Source organism: Perissodus microlepis, chromosome 22 (genome assembly GCF_051167445.1).
Source record: "Perissodus microlepis isolate ML-2025 ecotype Zambia chromosome 22, ASM5116744v1, whole genome shotgun sequence".
NCBI classification, from domain to species: Eukaryota; Metazoa; Chordata; class Actinopteri; order Cichliformes; family Cichlidae; genus Perissodus; species Perissodus microlepis.
The window spans coordinates 31,132,310-31,152,433 of record NC_140481.1 but is presented as its reverse complement, the minus strand read 5'-3'; the positions used below and the strand labels follow the sequence as shown (position 1 = coordinate 31,152,433).

At 40.0% G+C, this 20,124-nt stretch overlaps 1 pseudogene; it reads right to left on the bottom strand.

Moving 5' to 3' along the window:
- Positions 1-11,624: 11,624 nt before the first annotated feature.
- On the bottom strand, positions 11,625-19,589 carry LOC146363525 (Ig kappa-b4 chain C region pseudogene; annotated as a pseudogene).
- Between the last annotated feature and the right edge of the window lie 535 nt (positions 19,590-20,124).

Below are 20,124 nucleotides of genomic sequence, written 5' to 3'. Positions count from 1 at the left end.
TGTTATCCTGTCAACTTAGTGGGTCAACAATTGACATGTAAATAAGTTGGTTGTCATTATATGAGGGAAAGATGACTTGATTATAACAGAAGTGAACAGAATGTTGCAGAGGGTTAAATGAGTCTAGACTGAGTTTCCTGTTTCTGATGTACGGGTGAAATTTGCTCCTAGACACGCACACACACCTGATTACATGTGAACAAACTCACTTTGTAAAATGCATGACAGCATTTCATATGTTTTTTCATTTTGGAATAAAAAGCTAAATAAAATAATTGGGCATGTAACAAAAATTAGTGCAACAGTGCAAACCTTGGAGAGAAATTTACATTCAGGGATAAAACGTTGCAATGGGGACTTTAAGAAATGTCTAACGGCAAACATGAGTGTTGTGTGAACTGTGTGGCTGCTAAAAAGAAGCTGTCTGTGGATTCAGCAGGTGGAACCATGCCAGTTGACCCCAGACTCTCCAGAATTGTGTGATATCTCAGAGCACTTGTGGACAACCAGTAATTATGATTCGGGGGAAATGAACGAGCGTAGTGACTCCTTAGTCTGATTTCAAAAAAAGTAAGGTCAGAAGCAGTAAATGCAGCACTGCATGTCATGGCACCTGAGTTTCTCAATCCCTGCACCACATAGTTCCACCAGAATGCAAAAACTTTTCTGTGATTTATCTGTCTGATGTATTTTTCAGTACCAGGTTGATCCTGCCATTTAGTTTTGGTTTGTTTTCTCTTTCTACCCTGTCTGGTGTCATCCCTCCAGGGTTGTGATATAATAATCAGCATTAATTTAAGCAGGCCTGCAAGACTGAAACTAAAAACATTATAAAATATCTAATACAAGGCGTGCTTCTCCAAATTAAAATGGGTTTCGGACAAATTCATCTATCTAGGACACGTAATCACACCAGATGATAAGTCCCTGTGTCTAAAAGCACTGCAGCCATTCAATCCATTTCAAAATCATAAAAATCTCTTTTTTCTTTCTTTTTGTTTTGAGACATAAGTATGTTGCGCGACAGGCTCCACTATCAGCAATGATACATGTGAGGGGACTGACTGGACAGTGACAGACTAATGATGTAGACAAGTTTTGACTGACTTGAAACTGAGATTAAAGAAAATTATTTTATGATTTTTCCATGATTTGTGTGACTAACAATTCATGTACAGGAATTAAAAACTCTACAGGCGGTACCTTCATGCTCAGATAAGTTTTTTGATAACCTATAAAGTTCACTGAACTTGGTGTGACTTTTCTAATCATTTTACAAATGATATATATTTACAGTGATCTGTATTGCAGTTTCAATTATTTAGTGTAAGAATGAATAAGATTACAGACTTTGTTTTACAGACTCTTCACTTCATGGTGACTTGACTATATTATGACTCTTGTTATTTTACAGGAGATGAAAAAGTGTGTCTGTGTTTTGTCAGGCTTGTCAGTGATCATTGCTCATCTGCCTTCACACACATATGACCTTGAGTGAAATCCCCTTCTTAATCCAGAGGGTGATGTCAGCCCACCCTTTGCAACTATAACAGCTTCAACTCTCCTGGGAAGCCTTGCCACCAGGTTTAGGAGCAGGGCCGGCTGTACGCTGGGGCAAGAGGGGGCCACACCCCTTTAAGCCAAGCTTTTAGAAGTTGAGAAAGAAAAGAATAGATTGCCCACAAATTGAATATCGACAAGAGTTACTACAGTAAATTTCCCTGAAAAAGGCACAAATGAGATGATAGGTTTCACGTCTCGTTCGCTCTTTCACTCTGTGTCCTGTTTGTGCGCAGGCTCACACAGCACTCGGCAGAGAACACCCACTCACCCTCCCCCCAGCTAAACATCTAATCACTGTTAGTATGTAAATAACCTGTGTCAGGTTTTTCAGTAGGCAGGGCAGAGCAAATGTGACCAGCTAATTTCTGTTGTCAAAATTATAATGACTGTAGCTGATAGTGAATTATTTTAATGTTCTTTATTGTATTTGTTAGAAATATATATATATTTGATTTTCCTTTAATTGAAGGACTTTTTTGTGAAACTTGGTGGAGCGGAAGTAATGTTGAGAATAGACTCGTTTTTTAGTGACACAAAGCAAGTAAAGCACAGGTGCACCGCGGGTTTTGCTGTGATGTTTCTACATGTAACTGCCTTTATTTAAATTAGCTCTCATGAGGACGATGCTGAGCGATCCTGTTGGGAAACTTGGAATAAATCATCTAAACAAACAACTTGTCCACGTGGTGGCTGATGGGAGTAACAGTGACTCGTGAGATTATTAACAACTGAAAAATATCTATATTTGTACAGTGAGTGGGGGACTAGGCCATTGTTCTTCTTACAGTTTCAGTCTGGTAGAGACGTGTTTCTTTCTCAATCCCACAAGCACCACTGTGAGCCTGTCTGCTGCTCAGAGCCGACTCGAGGACCTGTGTCAGTAAGACCCAACACAAAGCCCCGCCCAGTTTTCAACTCTGCACTCAACAGTTTCCTCGTTTCATACAAAGATGTAATCAGAGTGATTTTAGTAAAGATTATTTACTTTTGTTACATAATAGAAAGAGGAATTTGCTGATCTTGGCCCACGAGAAATCCATAACAAATAACTTGGATATGGATAAATCTGTAAGAGTTTTTGGAAAGGGAAACAGGAGACTGTTGAATTAAGGAGAAAGGAGAGTTGAGCTGTGCAGCTGCAAACGGAGTTGAGTTCCTTACAAAACAAATAAGCTTAAAACAAGACGAAATCTGTTGTGTTCTACAAATTAATTTGAGAATTGTAGGAAAAGACATGGTGAACTGTTTTTTTTAATAACTTGGCCTACCCTTTTTAGTTTTGGTAATATTGGCAGTAGTGAGAAGTGCTATTGTTGGGTTTGAGTATTTTTAAAATAGGCCATCCAACTCAGGTAAATGTCATGTTTTTAGTTGTTAGAATCTGATTAGCAATATTTTATTTTACTTTTTGCTGTTTTAATTTTCCGTTTTGAAGGCACGCAAACCCCCTGATGACGTTAAGGTGGCAATTCCTCAGGGGGGGAAACTAAAAGTGCAATCAATTACATGACAAACACAGTTATCCAGAGCAGAAGACTCATCACTCTAGAGAACACGTCTACACTGCTCTAGAGTCTGAGCTGCAGAGACTGATACAGTTCACTGAGGACACACACACACACACACACACACACACACACGCACAGACACACACACACACACACACACGCACACACACACACACGCACAGACACACACACACACACGCACACAGCATTGTCAGTGACTCAGTACAATAAATCCCTATGACAGTAGCTTTCTCAGCTTCCAACTAAAATATTGTGTTCAAACCAGTAAATTAATTAAATTTTCACTTTTCTAGTCTTGTTTCAGTGATACTATAATTGTGTTTTGACTTTAAAAAAAAAACCTAGTGTTGATTACGGCCGACCTGGACTGGAGACAGAATCAGAATCAATCAACTGAACATCCCATCACGTCACTTGTGAACATGATAAAACGGTCCCCAACCCCCGGGCCTCGGACCCGGGGGTTGGGGACCGCTGCCATAGATCATCGTGATGTTGTTTATTATGTTGCTCTCCTTTTCTTCTGCTTGTTTTCTCAAATGAAAACATTCACCCAATTACTTTTACAGCTGACCTGGTTATTTTGGTGCATGACATATTTTGAATTATAAATGATGATGACTTCTGATGTTTTTACTTTCATCATGAATAATCATCCTGATGAAGATGGACAAACTGTTTCTATCAGATGTTAAATCAGATGATCCATTAGCAAAAATATTCACTGGTATCTTCAGAAACCCGGAGAAGCTTCTAAACTGCTAATTCATAAAGCTAATCTCCATCACTCTGGTGTTTCTGATCATTTTACTGGTAGCTGGTCTGGGACTGACGTCACTCTGATCATCAGTTCAGAGTTCAGAATTAAGATGCAGTGGTTTGTTACTGTTAGCAGTGTTTAAGTTTGCTGTTCATATAAAACCCTCACACAGCTGGAGAGGAACTGATCTGAGAGCTGCAGTAAAATTGAAGACCAACAAGATATAAGCAATAGTTTTATTTGAAATGTAAATAAATTCTGCAACACAGAAAGAGCTGTGGTCAAGCTATTTATTACTTCGCGCAGGAGAGCCAACACACACATCGAACATAACAGTTCACAGTCATGTCAGCCCTGCCCTTGGGACGTCTCAGCTCCTCTTTTATACCCCCCCCCCCCCCCCCACACACACACACACACACACACACACACACACAACTCTCTGTTTTATGTATGCTCACAAACCTGCAGTGCATTCAGATCATGCACAGAACCAGTTAAAATCATAATACTGCTGAGCACTTATTGCACACTCAGTGTTGGGGAGTAACAGAATTCATGTACCAGCATTATGTATTTAAAATACAAAATATAAGTAACTGTATTCTGTTATAGTTACGGTTTAAAAAGGTGGTATTCAGAATACAATTACACGTCGGTCTTTTCCTGTTTCATATGTTAGGCTGTGCCCTCTCTATGGTAATTCCACGCTGGCTGAAACCCAAAGAAAACACGCATTAAGAGGCTCTAATGTCTGTGTCTCAATCTTGCGGCCCATGTCATCTCTGCTTGCTGCCAGCATTATGACGTGAAGAAATATTTAAAAATATTTTAAAATTATTATTCAAAAAATTATTTAATATGAAGGCAACAGGCAGAGTGTTACAGGCATCGCCCTAAAGAATGTAGCCTCATGGGCAGTGTAGTCCGTGCTGCAGGGAGAATGGACCGTCATACCCGTTATGTGTCTGTGAGCGAGGGAGGGAGAAAAAGGAAAAGTACGAGCTGTCACGGAGCAGAAACGGGAGCTGGAAGCATGTAAATATAATAATAACCACTGCAGCCAAGAAGAGTGCCTGACGAGCCCAGTTGTAAGTAAGCTATTAAGACTCGACTGTACGCTGTGTTTGTGTTTTCCTCCGAAACAATAAGTTCTGCTGGAGCAGCCTTTCAACGCCTCTCTCTGTCTCTTACAAAGTTGACCCACACAACAAAGTAAAGCTAGTTTTTGGCTACGAGCCCGACACGAACCCGACGTATTAGCCAGAGGTCCCTTTACTACAGTTCGGAGCCGCGGACCTGTTTTATATACGCGTTTGCAGATCACTGCAAAAAGTGCAGCCTTACCTAATGTCCACCTACTGTTACTCATTTATATTAAGATGTAAAAATCGAGTTGTTATTGGTACGGCGAGTAGCCTTCAGTAACAGTAATAAATCACATTCACGTAGTTGTAAAAAGCATGATCATATATTAAGTAATCCAAAGTATTCAGAATACGTTACAAAATACATTTTGGGGCATGTAATCTGTAATCTGTAGTGGAATAAATTTTAAAAGTAACCTTCCCAACACTGCAGACACTACATCACAAAACAGAAAGTGACCTGTTCAGGGCATGAAACCGAAGTCTTTCCAGTCTCACAGGTTGTCCTGTTATAAAAATATCAAATTAAAACAGAGATGAATGATTCTGAGCTGTGGTCATGTTTAACTTTTGCATCCTGTGGTCAGCATCATGCATCAATGTGAATCACTGCAAGATTTTTGTACTGAGTTTTACAAAACTCTAAAATAGGTTTTGCAAATTGTAACTTTCCTCTGATTTTTTTTTAATGTCTTTCATTTTTGATGCCATGTTCAAATGTGCAGGTTCTTTTTTGGGGGAAGCTTTTCTGTCCTGTTGCTTACATGTAAGCGGTTCTTTGATTTGCTGACAGGTAAGTTTCTAAAACTTCTTTCAGGGTGAAGATTCTCTGAAACTCTGTTCATGTGTTTGAGTAGACAAGTACAACATTTCTTTTCTTCTTCTTTTTTAAGTGAACAAGAGGAAATCAGATTTTGTCTTACATGGACGAATGTCTGTGCCTTTATCTTCAGACATTGTTTGCATGTTTTGTTGGCATTTGGCAACACTTGGGGTTATATCACAAAGTACTGCTCTGGTTTGATCATGAAACATTTTCTTGCCTTTCTCAGTCAATGGACATGTTTTTGTAAAAGATTTCAGAAATTACCCAAATTTAAAAATCCCACACATCCATCAATGTGTGGATGTGTCCTAAAACACAAGAAAGAAAACATTTTCATACACTCAAAAGTATTTTTATACAAAATATAAACAACATTTCAAACCAATTATTTTTTTAATTGATTCATGACCTGATCAAGATAAAGACAACTTAACTATTCAAAGAAGAAAAAGGAAATATCATTTCCAAATAATCAGTCTTTTTGAAATAATTTACAGTGAACATTGTGAAAAACTGACTGATTAATTGATAAACAGCATCGACTATTTGATCCAACTACTTGTTGTTTTCAGTCAGTTCATTTCCATAGAGAGGCACTTTGCATCAGCAGCACCATGCTCCAGTGCTCTGGGAGAGTTTATAGTCCTGAGAGTTGAACACTGGATGACTGACAGCTGTCCTTCATCACAACAGAAGCCACAGAAATCCTCCTCATCAAAAACATGACTTTGATCTGCGTCCTCATCTGGACTCTCCTCTGCTGCTGCTTCACAGGTAAAGTCCAGAGAAGCAAACTCCTCTCCTCTATCAACATCTGTCCCTCTGAAATGAAGCCCACAAAACCATGAAGCTGCTTTATGTTTTTGTCTCTGTATCCTCAGAGTCCAGAGGACAGATCACAGTGACTCAGCCTGGAGCAGTGAGCTCTGCTGTGGGAGGAACTGTGAGCATCAAGTGTAGGACCAGTCAGGATGTTTATAGCAATTATTTACACTGGTACAAACAGAAAGATGGAGGAGTTCCTAAACTGCTCATTAAGTATGCTAGCACTCGAGTATCAGGGATTCCAGCTCATTTTGCAGGCAGTGGATCAAACTCTGACTTCACTCTGACCATCAGTGGAGTCCAGGCTGAAGATGCAGCAGTTTATTACTGTAAAAGCTGGCACTATCCTAACAGTCAGTGGGTTGTCACACAGTGAAAAACAGTCGTACAAAAACCTCCCTCAGTCAGACTGAACAGAAACTGAAGTGACTGCTGCAGCTGGAAGATACTGCAGAGACTGATACAGTTCACTGAGGACACACACACACACACACACACACACACACACACACACACACACACACACACACACACACAAATAAATGCTTTTTATACCTTAGTGAGGACATCTAGTTGACATAATGCTTTCCCCAGCCTCTTACCCTAACCTTAAAAATGAATCCTGAACTCTAACACCTAGCTTAAATCTTAAATGAACTGTATCCCTGACACTAAACCCACATTTTGAGCCTTGTGGCTATTTAATAATAGGAGACCAAAAAAAAGGTGACTTGACCATTTCTTCACCTGAGAAAGTCTTGGGTTGTCAGTGTTCTTTGGGTCATTATCTATTTGCACTGTGAAGTGCTGTCCAATGACTTTCCAACTGCTCCAATGAGTAACATTGGCTCCAACATCTTTGACAGATGATGTGATATGCTTCAGATCAGTTTTCCTTCTTCATCATTTTCTTTTCCAATTATGCTGATAAAACTTCATCTTGGAACTGTTCCTGATTTTTCTGTGTTTTTCTGGCAAAGTCTAATCCAGTCTTCCAGTTCTTGAGTGTAACCAGCAGTTTGTAACTGGCAAGAGTTTCCTTTCATGAAGATGACTCTTGATCTCTTGGTGGTAGACTTTGACTATGATACAGCCACCTGGGGCTACTGTAGCTCAGAAGCATCCATCCAATGCATCCATCCATTTTTGAGCCTCTGAAAAAAATAAATAAAAAAAGGAGTATCCTTGTGGCAAAGACGTCCACATGTTATCTGCTCCAATACAGGACCAAATTTAGAGAACTTACTTTGAATTTCAGTAAAATGTTAATTTGATTGATCCATTACGAAACAGCATTATTAGACTGATCCAAGTCTGTGCTGACTTAGAGCCACAGCAACCAAAACAAAACTAGACCAGGGGATGTTAAAATATACTTTTCTGAATAAATGTGAATCATATCATTTAGATGTTTTTACAAATGTCCCTCAAACCATGTTGACTGATCGAAATGACACCTGTGAATTCACAATGTGATGACTGCTTGTGATGTAATCCTGTTGAAGTCAGTCAGATGATTTCCATAGAGAGGCACTTTGCATCAGCAGCACCATGCTCCAGTGCTCTGGGAGAGTTTATAGTCCTGAGAGTTGAACACTGGATGACTGACAGCTGTCCTTCATCACAACAGAAGCCACAGAAATCCTCCTCATCAAAAACATGACTTTGATCTGCGTCCTCATCTGGACTCTCCTCTGCTGCTGCTTCACAGGTAAAGTCCAGAGAATCAAACTCCTCTCCTCTATCAACATCTGTCCCTCTGAAATGAAGCCCACAAAACCATGAAGCTGCTTTATGTTTTTGTCTCTGTATCCTCAGAGTCCAGAGGACAATATACAGTGACTCAGCCTGGAGCAGTGAGCTCTGCTGTGGGAGGAACTGTGAACATCAAGTGTAGGACCAGTCAGAATGTTCATGGCAATAACCATATGTTTTGGTACCAACAGAAGGATGGAGGAGTTCCTAAACCTTTAATAAAATATGTCAATCAGCTATTATCAGGGATTCCAGCTCGTTTTACAGGCAGTGGATCAAACTCTGACTTCACTCTGACCATCAGTGGAGTCCAGGCTGAAGATGCAGCAGTTTATTACTGTAAAAGCTGGCACTATCCTAACAGTCAGTGGGTTGTCACACAGTGAAAAACAGTCGTACAAAAACCTCCCTCAGTCAGACTGAACAGAAACTGAAGTGACTGCTGCAGCTGGAAGATACTGCAGAGACTGATACAGTTCACTGAGGACACACACACACACACACACACACACACACACACACACACACACACACACGCTTTACCATATTCTCCATGTTCTTTAAAGCGACCATGAAATGATTTCAATATTTTAAACTCTGTTACAATATCCATGAATGAATGAATCTCGACAAAATGAAAGACAGTCTTTCTAATGGAAAGTCCAAAGACAGCAAGACAAAACAGGCTAGTGACCAACTAACCCTACTATACCAACATGAACATGCAGTATATAAAAGACAAAACCTATAAAATTTGATTAATGTACATTTTAAAGATGCAACACTCCATCTTCATTTCCAAGTTAAGTACTTATGGTGTGAGAGGAATTGTAATGAAATGGTTAAGCAGTTACTTAGATAATAGGTTTCAGTATGTGCAGTGTTTAGTTAATTCATCTGAAAGAATGAAAATAGAATGTGGGGTCCCTCGAGGTTCTGTTTTAGGACCAAAACCTTTTAATTTATATATAAACAACATTTGTGATGTGTCGAAAATGTTAAATTTTGTTTTGTTTGCAGACGACACAAATTTTTTGTGCTCCAGAGAAAACTTGAAAGAATTGGCTAAAATTATGGTTATTGAAATGAAAAAAACTAAAAAAAATGGTTTGATGTAAATAAGTTATCGCCGAATTTGGAAAAAAGTTTATGATATTCGGAAACCGTGTAAAGGAAGAAGAGATAGTATTATCCATAGATGGAGTATTCACTGAAAGAGTTACAGAATTGCGTTTTCTGGGTGTAATAGTGGATGACAAGTTAACATGGAAATTTCATGTTGAACATATTAAAAAAATATGGCCAAAAATATTTATATCCTGGGTAATGTCAGATATATATTAGATTACAAGACAATGCGAATATTATATTTTTCATATTTTTTACCCTATTTGAGTTATTGTGTTGAAGTATGGGGGGATACATATGTGACTAATTTAACAGCACTATACTTATTACAGAAGAGAACGCTTCGAATTATGCATAACGTTAAATATAGAGAACAAACTAATAGTTTGTTTATAAAATCGAAATTATTAAAACTTGAATTTATAGTGATATTACAGACATTAATTATTATGTTTAGAGGAAAAAATAAAACATTAGCTCTTAAGTTACAAAGATTATTTGTATTGTGTTCAAAAAATGGGGATAGCAGAAGGAAGTTTTATTTTAAGCATCAGTTTGCTCGGACCACACAAAGGCAAATATGTCCAACAGTCAAAGATATAAGAATGTGGAATTCTCTCCATGATCATCTTAAGGGTTGCACAAATGTTTTTCAATTTAAAATGTGCTACAAGAATAAAATGATAAATGAATATGAAAAAGCTGAAAATAACAGAAGGTAACTGTAGAAAGAATTATCCTTTTAGTTTGATATTTAGTGGTATTGCACATTGTTGAGTATATTGTTTTGTTTTGCTATGTACACAATAATTCCAGAGTGTATTGTGGTTGTAAGTGCCTACTTGTACTATTATAGATAGGGGGCAGGTGTTCATAAGAATTTATTCTTCTTCCTGCTCCTTTTCATGCATGGAAACAGTGTGACTTTTGAGAGGAAGGTTTCAATTTCAATTCAATTCAATTTTATTTATATAGCGCCAAATCACAACAAAAGTCGCCTCAAGGCGCTTCATAGATACAGAGAAAAACCCAACAATCATATGACCCCCTATGAGCAAGCACTTTGACGACAGTGGGAAGGAAAAACTCCCTTTTAACAGGAAGAAACCTCCGGCAGAACCAGGCTCAGGGAGGGGCGGGGCCATCTGCTGTGATTGGTTGGGGTGAGAGAAGGAAGACAGGATAAAAGACATGCTGTGGAAGAGAGACAGAGGTTAATAACAGATATGATTCAATGCAGAGAGGTCTATTAATACATGTGTATAGGAATTGAATTACTACTATTACTACTATACTACATTTGAAACAAAATTAAAAATGAAATGAAATGAAAGACGGATTTATCTCATTAATTGTTCTTTTTTGTATTTCCAGCTTCATCAGCAGAAATCATCCTGACTCAGACTCCTAAAGCTCAGTCTGTTGTTCCAGGACAGACTGTCTCTATCAGATGTAAAGCCAGTTCAAGTGTTAGTGATGACATTGCTGGTATCTACAGAAATCTGGAGATACCAAAGCTGTTTTGAGTTCATGTTTTTGCCTCTGTGTATCTGCACATTGGGTCCACCAATCCTGCCTGCACACAGCTCATGAAATACTTAAGTGGAGATGACATATAAGATGTCATGTCATCTGTGTGAGTGTGTGTAATAAAAAACAGGTGAAATAACTGTATCAAGACTAGAAATTATGAAGAGGAAATATATACCATCAACTTGGCTCCTATTTCTTTAAAAGTATATTAAATGTGGAAATAACAATATAGTCAATCTTTTCAAATCATATAACTCTTGTTTTTTTTTATTTTGGTTGGGCTTATTAAATGTTTCTATTTTAAGGTGTATTTGTTAAACTCGAGTGCTCAAAGACCATGGTTACTAATTTTATTCTTTTTAGAACAGATCATACACACAAAGGGATGAATGTAGAGGCATTTGTTATGATTTTGGTATTTATGAGATGGAACAATTTTTATTGTTTTGTTTTTTTAATATGAGAAGTAGAAGTAACAAGGAAACAAAGGATGTTACAGCACATAAGCAAAGAGCTGTACCACAAGAAAAACAGCAACAACGACTCAGTAAATGACATCAGGACTGGGAACACTGGTCTCTCCTCAGTATCTCTGAGACCAGAGTCTGGGAGCCCTGGGTGGCCTCACAGGTCACAGAGCCCACCTTCATCCAGTGGTCTGCAGGGAGCCTCAGGGTGCTGCTCCAGCTGTAGAGGCCGTCGTTCTCCTGCACCACGGGGCTCCTGCTCTCCTCCCAGCTGATGCTGCCACTGCCATCCACCTTCCAGGACAGACTCCAGTCTGAGGGGAAGCCCTTGTTGGCCAGACATGTGAGTGTGGCCATTCCCTGCATCAGCTCCTCACTAGAAGGACCCAGCACCTTCAGGGCGGGGCGGGTATCACCTAGGAAACACCAATCAGCTTAGAGGACAGGAACCACCATTTGATTTTCTCCGTTAAGAAGTTTCTGTCAGGTGTTTTTTCTGCTCCACCAGTCATTAACTCACACATTGTTTTACTTCCCTTTAAGAAACCTCTCATGCATATCAGCACAGAGAGAATCATCACACAGTTTGAGCTGAAATATGTTCAAACTACACTGGAAATAAAAGAAGCAGAAGTGGAAACATTTACAGTAGCTTTAAAATGACTACAAGTCTGAGTTATGGATGATATATACATACATACATACATATATATAAAAAAAAAAAACTAAACACCCATCTCGCCCCTGCGGGCGGTTTATCCTTCAAGCTCGGGTCCTGGTACCAGAGGCCTGGGAGCTTGAGGGTCCTGCACAGTATCTTAGCTGTTCCCAGGACTGCGCTCTTCTGGACAGAGATCTCCGATGTTGTTCCCGGGATCTGCTGGAGCCACTCGCCTAGTTCGGAAGTCACCACACCTAGTGCTCCGATTACCACGGGGACCACCGTTACCTTCACCCTCCACAACTTCCCAAACTCTTCTCTGAGCCCTCGTCTCAAGCTTCTCATATTTCTTCTTTTTGATGTTGCTGGTGGTGGTTGCAGCTTTTCTAGCGGCCTCTTCATGGTTCCCATTCGCCTGCGGGATCCCCAGGTACTTGTAACTGTCCTCTATGTCTGCAATGTTGCCTTCTGGTAGTTCAATCCCCTCAGTTCTGGCTACCTTCCCTCTCTTCGTTACCATCCGACTACACTTCTCCAGTCCGAACGACATTCCAATGTCATTGCTGTATAGCCTGGTGGTGTGGATCAGTGAATCGATGTCTCGTTCACTCTTGGCATACAGCTTGATGTCATCCATGTACAGGAGGTGGCTGACAACTGCTCCGTTCCGTAGCCAGTATCCGTAGCCAGTCTTGTCAATGATCTCACTGAGGGGGTTCAGGCCTATGCAGAACAGCACTGCTGTCCCCACTGCTGTGGGGACAGAGCATCTCCTTGGTAGATCCCGCACTTGATGGCGACTTGTGCTATGGGCTTGGAGTTGGCCTCTAGTGTCATAGGCCTTCTTGTAATCAATCCAGGCAGTGCACAGGTTGGTCGGTAATTTAGTAATTTAATGTTAGTGTCGGTAATCGTGGTTGTAGGTATTGTCCGTAGTGCTGCATTAACATCATCTAGCAGACCTTCTGAGGGTACTTCACGTAATCTTGGTAACCGGCTACGGGGGGTCCAGGTTTCAAGCTTGGCCATGATCCTATCTTTCAGGTCAGTTCCTCTCGCACTCAACGATTCTCATCACCCTTGGGGGCGTCTCCCATTTTGACCTCAGGACTTCCAGGCCATACTCGGGACTAGGGATGGGTATCGTTTAGGTTTTATCCGATACCGGTGCCAAACCGGTACTTTTGAAACGGTGCCGGTGCTTAAACGGTGCTCAAACCGGTGCTTAAAGAATGGAAAACACAAAATTGGTCCAAAAACCTCTCATGTTCAGCTGTTTTTTTGTAAAAAGATAACAATGTTAGCCTTTTCTGCAGCTATAGGGCATATATGGTATCACTCTGGGCTGGAAGCAGTGCTTAAACAATGGAAAAAAAACAAACTTTGTCCAAAAACCTCTCATGTTTAGCTGTTTTCCACTTTTTCTTTGGTCATTTTAGCCTTTTTGGCCAGGGTGAAGGGAGCATCTGCCATCAAACAAGAAGACAGCCGCATGTAACTACGACGGTGTTTGCTAGTTCACCTTACATGCATTAATGTAATAACGTGGTTAGCCTACTCAACGTAAATTACACACGGACAACATTAAGCTACTCACGCAGAGAAGAACGGCTGCTGCTGCCATCATCATCATCATCATTTCTGCTACACTGGCAGGGCTAGGGGCCAGGACTCTCCTCTTCGGGTTTTTGGGGGATGTTGCTAACTCCGGGTCCGATAACAGGCACCACACCCGCAGTAGATGTGCACGGTGTGAGGTCTCGCAGCAAGATATCAAATACGGCGCATTTCTCGGCTTTAAAAAAAACGCTATGCGTCGCCAGGTGTTTCATCAGATTTGAGGTGTTGCCTCCTTTGACAGTATCACAGTATCAGCTTAAAGCACTTGTTGCAGGCTGCTGAGTTTGCATATTTTGCTGTGAAGTACAGCCAGACTTTGACCACTTCGCCTTGGGCATTTTTAATCTGTAGCTCTGCTCTACTGGTGCCCAGTCTGGATTTGTTACATCCATTTCATATGCTGGTTTGCCTGCAATAATGCCAAATCATAAGCTACTCAGTCGACATGACGTGGTTCTGCAGCATCACACATTAGCATGTTTTATCTCATTATCTATGACCTCAGCACATTGAAAATAACACTAAAAGCCTTTCAAGAGTGATATGAATTAATTTAGAACTCACCGGAAAGAAAATGCCGCGAGCAAACCAAAAAAAGCTGGGGATTGCAGAGAACTCGATATCCGCTCGTCTCACCGCTGCAATCCAAGCCTGACGTCTTTGTTTAGTAATATCGGATACATGGGATCCCTCATGTTGCCTCCAGGATGGAAAACGATTAAAAGAGAGCCCATTATCCAGCTTCTTGCCTTCACGATCGTGTGATCTAACGTTGCAACCGACAACACAACACGTACGATCCATAGCTGAAATGGTATCGTTTGTCTGGCCTACTGTCATGGCGGAAGGGGGCGTGGCCCATCTCCTGTGACATCACGCTCCAAAGCCCTATTGGGGGAAAAGGATTCAACCTGAAGAGACATAAACATGGCAAAGAAATGTGGTAGGATCTAAATCTCAAACACAAGCAAACTGCCTTTTTGTTGCAGAAATTTAAACCAGCAAAAACAGGATGTTCAAGGCAAAATGTTCAGAAATCTGAGTCTGTCTCAAAAGATTGCCCCTGACTCCATGAACTCTTCCAGTCCATCTTACAGCTTTTGATTTAACATTGTTGAGTCTCTGTCTTTGTTCAAACTTAAGGCCCGTCTTAAATCCATGCATGTCTATATTTATTTGTATTACAATTCATATTTGAATTATTTCACATTTTCCATTTGATTTTTTTTTTTAATTCAAATTTATCTCTCCACTAGATGTCATGAATGATTTAATTATTCAGCAGAGGACAGCTGCAGCTGACTGACTCTGTGTGTTTGCATATGTGTCCTGCCTCTCTGCTCACAGCTGTTAAGAGGCCAGTGTTGATCAGTGGCTGTCCAGGCCTTTCAGAGCCACTCACACACCAGCAGCACAATGATGATGTCACTGACTCTACTGCTGGCCACCCTGGGGCTCCTTGTTCAGGGTGAGACTCTCTGTGAAAACTTCAGCATGCAGCCAGGTTCACCACAATGATGTTCTGCTATGATGGAGAAACTCTGAAACCAGCAGCACTGACCTTCTTCCATCTGTTCTCCATGTTAGAGAAATGATCCTCGAATGTTTGGATGTTCATCATCTCAATAACTTTTCTCCACTTTTTCATGTTTTCAGGTTCATCAGGAGAAAAAGTCTTGACTCAGACTCCTGAAGCTCAGTCTGTTGTTCCAGCACAGACTGTCTCTGTCAGATGTAAAGCCAGTTCAAGTGTTGGCTCATGCCTCAACTGGTACCTTCAAAAGGACGGAGAATCTCCCAAACTCTTAATTTATTATGCTACAAACCGTCAGTCTGGAGTTTCTGATCGTTTCAGTGGAAGTGGATCTGGGACTGACTTCACTCTGACTATCAGCAGAGTTCAGGCTGAAGATGCAGGAGTTTATTACTGTCAGCAGTGTAACACGTGGCCGTTCACACAGTGATACAACGCTGTACAAAAACCTCACACAGCTGGAGAGGAACTGAGAAAAAAGATCATCTGAACTGACAGCTGCTCAGAAACACACATTATTTTACATTGATAAAATATTTTGATAATTTTAAAAATAGTTTTTAAATTTTGTTATAATAACATTTTATAAATGTTAATCTCATCAGTTCCTCATGCTCAAAATAAAATGTTATTGCTGCAATTAATTATCTGTAAAACAGAGAATATCGATACGAGCAACGATTGAAAACAATCATTTAAATATTTGATCTTTCAATTATGAAAGCTAGAAACTCAAAAGACTAATGACTAATTCATCCTGCTTTAAGTTCTACAGAAATACAAATATTTCTGATTATCATGTAATCATCTTTAAAGCAAAAACTTCAGGCAACGTGTCTCTGACATGACTACATTTTAATTTAATTTTGCAATACATATTTACAGTTATAAATATTTCCACTAACACAGCTGATTTGAGAGTATTTATGTTCTATTTTAAATTATTGTTAGCATTACTGTCAGCTATTAAAATGGGATCATAGTAATTCACTGTTAGACAACAAGAGATACAGACTTTTCTCTCTGCTCCTGTTTTTGGTAAAGTTCTCCATGCAAATGATACCATGTACTTTAATTATGTCACTGAATCTCTTTATTAATATAGTTTTAATGTGATGATCAGAATCAAATGCAGGACAAAGAACTGCTTCAGGATGAGGAATTATGAAGAGCAGCTGGTTCATCGACCGCTGACGTGACCCAAACAGCTCGACTCACATTAGATGTGGACATAAGAACACATTCAACCTTTTTACTACACCTGATGTTTAACAATCTGCCCTGTTGGAACTTTTCATGGTTTTCTTCCTCCTTTTGCTTCCGTCTGTCCTTTTGGGAGGAGCTACATCCTGTTTATTAAAAGCTTTATTAAAAGACCAGCAGCAGCCTTGTGGCATCTCATCTCATCCTCTCATTCTTTGAGCCATAAATTTAAGGACTGGAACAGGATCAGCAGATGTTCACATTTTAAAGCATTTTTTATACTTTTTTAAATTTTGTGATCATTTTGGCTGTGTTATAACTTGTGACATGGATTTTTGCAGGAAATCTTCTTTTTGGTCAAGTTTTTTGAAATCTGGTGTGTTTTAGTTTTACATGTCATCCGTACTCTGTTGATGCATTTTGCACCCTGTCGACACCTTCGTGGACAAAAATGTACAAGAACAGAATCTGGCATTAAATCCTCATACAACAATATTTTTTCAGCTTTTTTGTTTTTCATAAATAACTTAATAATTATGCAATCAAATCAGTTTTGTTGCTCAACTTTGACATGTCCAAGACACTAATAAACACCAATGACCCATCCCCATCCTGTTTATTATATGGAAAATATTTAGTTTTTGAGAGTTTTTTTTAATAAAGATTAAACTGTTTAAAGTGGCATTTAAAGGGTTAAAACTGTGAAAATTATTTAAGTTGGAAAAGGGCTCAATTTAATTTTGAAAAAAAAGGAGAAAAAATATTGCCATATGAGGACTTTATGGAAAATTTTTTGCATGTACATTTTTGTATATGAAGGTGTCGACATGGTGGAAAATTTGATGAGGGCACAAAGGTTAAATAGAAAGAGACATTCAGAAAAATAATTTCCACTTAAATAAGTCTAACTGGATACTGAAATGAGCACCTTTGTTTTTGTCAATATCATGAAGTGGTTGATTCATTGACAAACAACATCCCTGCTGGAGTCAGTCAGATCATTTCCATAGAGAGGCACTTTGCATCAGCAGCACCATGCTCCAGTGCTCTGGGAGAGTTTATAGTCCTGAGAGTTGAACACTGGATGACTGACAGCTGTCCTTCATCACAACAGAAGCCACAGAAATCCTCCTCATCAAAAACATGACTTTGATCTGCGTCCTCATCTGGACTCTCCTCTGCTGCTGCTTCACAGGTAAAGTCCAGAGAATCAAACTCCTCTCCTCTATCAACATCTGTCCCTCTGAAATGAAGCCCACAAAACCATGAAGCTGCTTTATGTTTTTGTCTCTGTGTCCTCAGAGTCCAGAGGACAGATCACAGTGACTCAGCCTGGAGCAGTGAGCTCTGCTGTGGGAGGATCTGTGAGCATCAAGTGTAGGACCAGTCAGAATGTTAATGTTTGGAACAACAACCACTATTTGCACTGGTACCAACAGAAAGATGGAGGAGTTCCTAAACTGCTCGTTTATTGGTCTATCAATCGATATTCAGGGATTCCAGCTCGTTTTACAGGCAGTGGATCACACAAAGACTTCACTCTGACCATCAGTGGAGTCCAGGCTGAAGATGCAGCAGTTTATTACTGTAAGAGTTGGCACTATATCAACAGTCAGTATGTGATCACACAGTGAAAAACAGTCGTACAAAAACCTCCCTCAGTCAGACTGAACAGAAACTGAAGTGACTGCTGCAGCTGGAAGATACTGCAGAGACTGATACAGTTCACTGAGGACACACACACACACACACACACACACACACACACACACACACACACACACACACAGATATATTTCTCTGCTAATAAAAATTAGTAGAAATAGAAAGTCCAGAGGAGGCAAAAGTGGAACTGTTATTAAAAAAACTCTTCATCATGACATTTGACCTCAGTTTCATACTACACAGCATCAAATATGTTAATTTGATGCTGACATATTTTAAAATAAATGCAATACTTCTCATAGAGCGCCTATTTTAAATAATATGAAAATAAAAAGTTTAAAATAATATGAAAATAAAAAGTTCAAAAACAAACATGACTAAAAATCAGAAGTCATGAGCTGCTTTCATGATTAAATCATATGTGTCCATAACTACATATACATAACATCCAAACCATATGCAGTGACATATTTGTCACATATATACAACCCTTACTCTGAGATTTAAAGTTCATCCTGCACTTCAGACTCTCAGATGAAACCATCTCACCATGAGTCAAAGTCAAAGTAAACTTTATTGTCATCTCTGCTGTATACAGTTTAGTATATAGAGAGATAAGACGACGAGGCTCCAGCTCCATATAGTGCAAAAGAACAACAATAAATATAGAAAGAATAAGAATAAGAAGAATAAATATATATACACTTGAGACTGAAGTAAGGGGAGTAAATATACACTTTGAGGTAGAGGGTTTAATAGCAGTCTAAAATTTACAATTAACAATTGAGATTTAAAGTGACTTTGAAGTGGTTTAGAATGACCAGCATAGCAGCAGCAGCAGCTTTACAGTTTATAATGTGAAATAAAGTGATCAACATGAGCAGGATTCCTGAGATTAGGATTGTCCATAGAGCAGCATCTGTATTTACAAAGGCAGTGGTATGTGGGGTCCAATAGAGTTCGTTAGTGGTTTGTGTGGGTGTGTGTGGTGGGGGGAGTGGGGGGGCTGGTAGTGAGTTCAGGAGTCTAATGGCTTGGGGGGAAAAGCTATCCTGCAGTCTGGAGGATCGGGCCCCAATGCTGCGATACAGCTGACGGATGGGAGGAGGGAAAAGAGTCCATATGAGGGGTGTGAGGGGTCACGCACGATGCAGGAGGCCTTACTGATGCAGCGTTTGTGAAAGATGTCCTGTAGCAGAGGGAGAGACGTTCCAATGATCTTGACAGCTGCTTTGAAGATCCGGTGTAGCTGACTGAGGTCGCCGACTTTGCAGTTACCGAACCACACGGGGATGCAGCTGGTGAGAACGCTCTCTATGGTGCTCCTGTAGAAAATGGTGAGGGTGGGAGGAGGGAGGTTGGCCCACTTCATGCGTCTCAGGAAGTGGAGGTGCTGCTGGGCCTTTTTGGTGATGGGGTGGTGTTAGTGGTCCAGGTGAGGTCGTCTGAGATGTGAACTCCCAGGAACTTGGTGCTGTTGACAATCTCTACCGTGGAACCGTGGATGCTGAGTGGTGTGTGGGTGGTGCGAGTCTTCGTGAAGTCGACGATCATCTCCGTGGCTTTGTCCACATTCAATGTGATCAACACAAAGCATTATGGAGTGGACTGATTTTTGTGCTCAAAGCTTGGAACCATCAACAAGGCTCAGGTAGCAGCTGGAAGAAGGAAAAACAATATTTCAGAAAATGTGTTTGTGTGACCTCAGCACTGTATACTGGTAATTTATAATGCCAGCACATGTAACTGTTGTAGTTACATGTTGTAGGGCTGTGGGCGGCTTACAGAGATTAGATATGTCAGTTTAAATATTTGGGTCTTTTTTTTCTGAAGTGAAAATAAATTAACAGTAAAAATATATAAAGCAGCTTTTACTCTGGATGTTGGATGTAAGTTTTACATTCTGG